Genomic DNA, 5,412 nt, shown 5'->3' on the forward strand with positions numbered 1-5,412 from the left:
TTTCAAACGACACTATCTATTAAACGTGCCATTTTTTCGCCCACTTCCCCTTTTTTTTAAATTCAATTTTCTTAGCAAGAAGTTGAAAATTTCACTTAAAAAAAATTAAGGGCCCATCGTAATTAGTTTTATTAGTTTTGAATAACTATTCTTTTTAATAGCAAAAAAATTTGGGGCCTCCACTACTTCGTTGTCCCAGGGCCTCCAGACTTCCAAATCCGGCCCGGTGTGATATACCTCAAAAGTTTTGCATCCCCCCTTTTTTGATGATTCATTCTACATTCGTCACTCCCAGGACAATTTTTTCAAAGCCAAATTTCACTATAGTGAAAAAATTGTGTTTTGAAAATCAAAGATTATTGGTATATACCTATAATTGGTGTCCCAGGATTAATGTTACGAAAAGTATGACAAAACTGAAAATTTTTAAATTTCATTTCAAAGTTGCGAGATCAAGTTCTGCTTGGTGAGAAATGAATTTAAAAAAATTAATTCAATTATTGAAAAGCAAGTCGGACTTGACCGTGAAGCGAAAACCATTTTCTTGCAATGTTTTGTGTTTTTTCATGACATATCCCAGGATAAGGAATTATAACAAAGTTTCAGGAATATTTAAGTACTTTGAATGGTATTTTTTTTCTACAATAAACATAATCAACTGAGTCTACTCACAAATGCAATTCAGGAAACGTAATAATATCATTGAACTAAGAACAAAGTAATTATTCAAAACGTTGTCTGCTTTGAATTGGTGAGTAAATACAATTTATTATATGCAACTTTAAAAAAAATCATTCTGGACAACTTTCAGTAATATTCGTATCATGAGCAAAAAGAATATATCGCCTGTAAAGAAAATTACTTTCGCTTCATCGTCAAGGCCAACACGTTTTTCAAAAACGGAACTCTTCCTTGAATTTTTTTTTCTTACCAAGCAGGACTCAATTCCACAATTTCAAAAGAAAATTCAAAAATTTTCAGTCCATCGCACTTTAAATAACACGAGTTGTAACATCAATCCTGGGATATACACTCTATTTATTAAATTATTTCAAAAATGAAACCACAATTTTGAAAAAATGTAGAGCAAACATTCATTCAAAACTACACATATTCATAATACAATTTGTTTAATTTTTCAGTTGTATTCAGCGAATGAAAAATACGCTTTTGCTATTTTCTGACAAATTGCAAAACTGTTTGAACATCAAGCAACGCTCATGCTCAAATTTGCAGATTTCAATTTTAATTTACATGAAGAAGTAAACTTAAACAAATCGAGTCAACTTTTATTTACAAATAAACGTATTTGTCAAAAATAACGAAAAAAGTACCTACTATATATATTGACTATTATATAGAAAACAATGGATTTGAATAGTATTCGTTTATCTTTGTTGAGTCATCGTTCTTAATATTCAAGTCGACTTGCACAGACTTTTCGAAATTTGTTTTCAAAACATAGTGCAATCAGATAAGGATATAAGATAAAAAAATTACGAAACACATGGTACCATGTACGTCAACCGAGAGCTCAACTGTTTTACCTACTTTTAATAAATATCAGCTTATGAATACTAGTAAAACACCAGAAGCAGAATATATACAGCGTGTCCCACAATCGATGGTAGGTAAGACGTTAGTTTCACATCTTACATTTCCTTACCTGATCTATCAATCTAAAACATTTTCAGCATTGCGGCATTGCCGCTTCTATCAAAAAGTCCTAGCAACTTTATTTTTTCAAGAAGAACACCCCGTATATTTTTGGAATCGCTCTTTTATTATAATACTTTTTTGTTATTAATGTCCTATACCTATCTCTATCGGTTTTCGAGTTAAAAAATAATTTGTGTTAAATATGGTTCAGAAAATTACTCACATCTGTACTCTCACTTCATAAAAAGTTGATATTTTGATTATAGTTTGGACACAAACTTGAAAGTTTAAAAGTGGTCAAAGGCTCATTTTTTTAAATAAAACCCCTTGTATGAATTGAAAGATGATAAAAAATGCTTCAAGATGATATGTCATATTCGAGAGGAAGTCACATAGAGTGCATTTTTGCGACGATATTATATGACAAATATTATGTACAACCCATTCAAAATATACAATACTTAAAATATATATTTATTTCCCGAAACAACTCTTGAGCAAAGTGTTCCCTAACCGAACCCGATTCTAGAGAATTTCGGCTTAAATAGTTGGCAACATAGACGAACTAAATACCGATTGAAGGTTTCTAACTTACTATTCAGACAAAATGTACACAAATCAATAAAATGAATTTGAATGAATTTGTTAGATCTTCCAATTAATAATGAATCGATTCGTTGACGAGATGAAGAAGTAAACTATAGCCACTGACGAATGAAAAGGTAAGCATGCATACTTATACTTTTGGAAATAATTCAAACGACTGTTTGAGTATATTTTTAATAATTCGCATTCTCTTTCAGCTTTCACTCGATCCGGTGGTAATTATTTCATCAGGTGTCCAAGAAATACTCACCAAGAGCCGTTTTTAACGTTTACCAAAGGAAGAGGTGTCAATATACGGAGTATTGTTACAAGTATCTACATCACGACATGACCAGAGGAACATATTAGAGAGTTGTTGAATGTGATATTCTGAAGTTGACAAACTCTCTGAAAGGCTAGAACAAATTATCGCATCCTTGACATGGTTGAAACTATCTACAGTTGAGGAATGATAAGAAGGTACAAACATCTTTTACAGATTTAACGAATATGATGCAAATATTTGGGTTTTCCTTTAGGCAGTACCAAAATACCAGACTCATTCTCAAGATACAAGGTGTCCTAATAAAATGTGTTCTTTAGATACTCTTTCTAATAATCTATGTGGAATTAGTAAATGAATGTAAAAATTATAGTAAGGTAGTGTTTTATTACTAATTTACCTGAAGTTCAAAATGAACGTAACAATATACAGGGTGTTCTATTTAAAAAAATAAAGTTGCTAGGACTGTTTGATAGAATTGGCAACGCCGCAATGCTGAAAATGTTTCAGATCGATAAAACAGGCAAGGAAATGTAAGATGTCAAATTTTCAGAAAACTCCTGGGTTGATTTTACCATAAACGTCTAATCTACCATCGACAGTGAGTCACGCTGTATAATGTTTATAAATAAAGACATCTGATATATAGATGAAGAACTCTGGTATCGATTTCCCATCATAATTAATTTCCTGGACTGATATTCAGGGTCGGTGATAAATTATGGTTTTACATTTGGTTGTGGAGAAAGGGGAAAACCTCGTTATTAATTAGATATTATGTAAACAAATAGGTATTATGTTTAAAGACAATGGAAATGGTGACTGAAAAAATCAAGGGGAATTATTAAGGCAGTGTACAATGAAATTGAATTTCGCATTTTCTCTGCAAATTAGGTACATCCTGTGTTGCTCCTCTGCTACTCTAAAGAAAACTTTTATCTCAGTGATTAGGTATAACTAGGATCGTCAAAAACCGAGTTGAGAATTATTAAAATCAAATATTTGTGATGGGATTGGCCAATACATGATGAAAATCCATGACTTATTCAGGTAACAGTTGATTGTGAGTTTTCCAAAATCGGATTTACAAAATAAGAAGCTATCGTACAGCGAAACATGTGATTTCGTAAACTGTCTAGTGTAAATTTCACAATAAAGTGTAAATCGTTCAGAATACTTGAAAGGTGAAAGGTAATATTACTTAATTAGAACAAAACCATTAAATAAAATACGTTTTAGATATATCAGAAAAATAGAGGGTCAAATTTTTTATACGTTTCAAATATATCAGAAAAATAAAGGGTAAAATTTTTTATACGTTTTAAAATTTCCTACGATTACTAATATGCCACATATTTATCACTGGTTTTCTCAAAATTGAGGGTTAAATCACCCACTTGTATTACTAGATGCATTTTCTTCATCTCCAAAATTATATAATTACACCTAAAATACAAGGGGAGTTACTGATACTGGAATTTTTAGCAATTGATTCATCAGTGAGGAGGCGGGATAGCACTTTACACAATCACTACTAACGTTTCTTGAGGAAGTCTGAAGCCGTTATGTTGCTTGTTTTATGATACCCCCAGTCGTCTAGTATTTTTATTACAGTTATTGATAATTTTTAAAATAAATTATTTTAGCATAGTTTCGAAAAAAATTTTGGTTATCATCCGAACAAAATAAAAAGTAGCCCTTGTACAAATAAATCAACTTCTTATTTTTTTCAGGTTGTCGAAAATACCAATGCCTACTCCAAAAAAGTACACAGTAAAAGTAAAAAACTGTTGACAATTTTTTTATTCCAAAATTTCACTCAATAAATTAAATCCCCATTAGGATAATGTTGGTGTATTCAAAAACAAAATATAACTACTTATTGTTGGACAACTCGATTTTTTCAACAATATTATTTTTTTCGTTATTGATAATAATGTCAATCTATCTTCCAGAGTATTTTCAATATGTAATCAACACAGAGATTTTCTCAATTGAAAAAACAATCCTAATATCATTTTGTCTCCTTCTATTGAATGGATCTTGAGGTTTCTTTCTTTACACAAAATCATTCCTTGAACAATTGGATTGATTAATGATACTTAATTTCGCCTAACAAGGTAGATAGATATAGGTATAATCTGTTTATTTTGTTAACAAGAATGTTGAAATATGGTTTTACAAGCATGAAACTACCAAGAAAACACCTCATACTTCCTTGCACTGAGATTACTATCATGTATTGAAAATAATGATACTGATTTGGGAAACTAATGAGATGATAGAAAGTAGCAATGGAGGTATCAATAGTTGAGAATATAAGTAAGCCATTTTCATAAAAGTTTTCATAGGCATGTTCACTTTCTTTTGCAAAAAAGGTCGATGATCCTCCAACCATTGTCCGTCAAGGACAAATGGTATATTTCATATTTACGATTTGATTTGAAATAATCAAAATAGGCATCCGAAACAAGAATGTATTGACCTCTCAGTAAACTCTTATATCAACGATGACTCACTTAGCGAGATACCTACACTTTACAACTGGAGAACAAGTCTTCAGAAGATAGAACACCTTCGATTTTTTTCAAATTGATTACCGAACTCGAAAGCTACTTTTAGCACTTTGAGACAATTATACGGATTACGTATTTTGTAACAATCAATCACTACAGTAGAATTGCAAACAAATAATTCAATAGATAAGTCAAAGGTTTGCCTAATAAGGCTAACAGTTTCTTCAAGCAATATTGACCTCTGAATATTCTACGGATTGACGGTTATTTTACTCGAATTTAACACAAAAAATATCCGACGAATACACCGTATATAAACACAAAGTCTCAAGTTCCACTGAGGCTAATTTTAAGAATTAATCTTATTTT

General features: G+C 30.9%; 1 long non-coding RNA gene across 2 annotated transcripts; it reads left to right on the forward strand.

Annotated features, from left to right (window-relative positions):
- The first annotated feature begins 1,564 nt into the window (after positions 1 to 1,564).
- LOC141481131 (uncharacterized) lies at positions 1,565 to 2,899 on the forward strand. 2 transcript variants are annotated; one of them, XR_012464754.1, is made up of 4 exons: positions 1,565 to 1,627; positions 2,309 to 2,381; positions 2,463 to 2,724; positions 2,784 to 2,888. It is a non-coding gene; the product is annotated as an uncharacterized lncRNA (long non-coding RNA). The 2 variants fall into 2 exon arrangements; XR_012464753.1 differs by having other exon boundaries at positions 2,463 to 2,899.
- The last annotated feature ends 2,513 nt before the right edge of the window (positions 2,900 to 5,412 follow it).

This window comes from Leptinotarsa decemlineata, unplaced genomic scaffold (assembly GCF_025532065.1).
Source record: "Leptinotarsa decemlineata unplaced genomic scaffold, Ldec_3_MD MMD2_tig00000035_RagTag_RagTag, whole genome shotgun sequence".
NCBI lineage: Eukaryota > Metazoa > Arthropoda > Insecta > Coleoptera > Chrysomelidae > Leptinotarsa > Leptinotarsa decemlineata.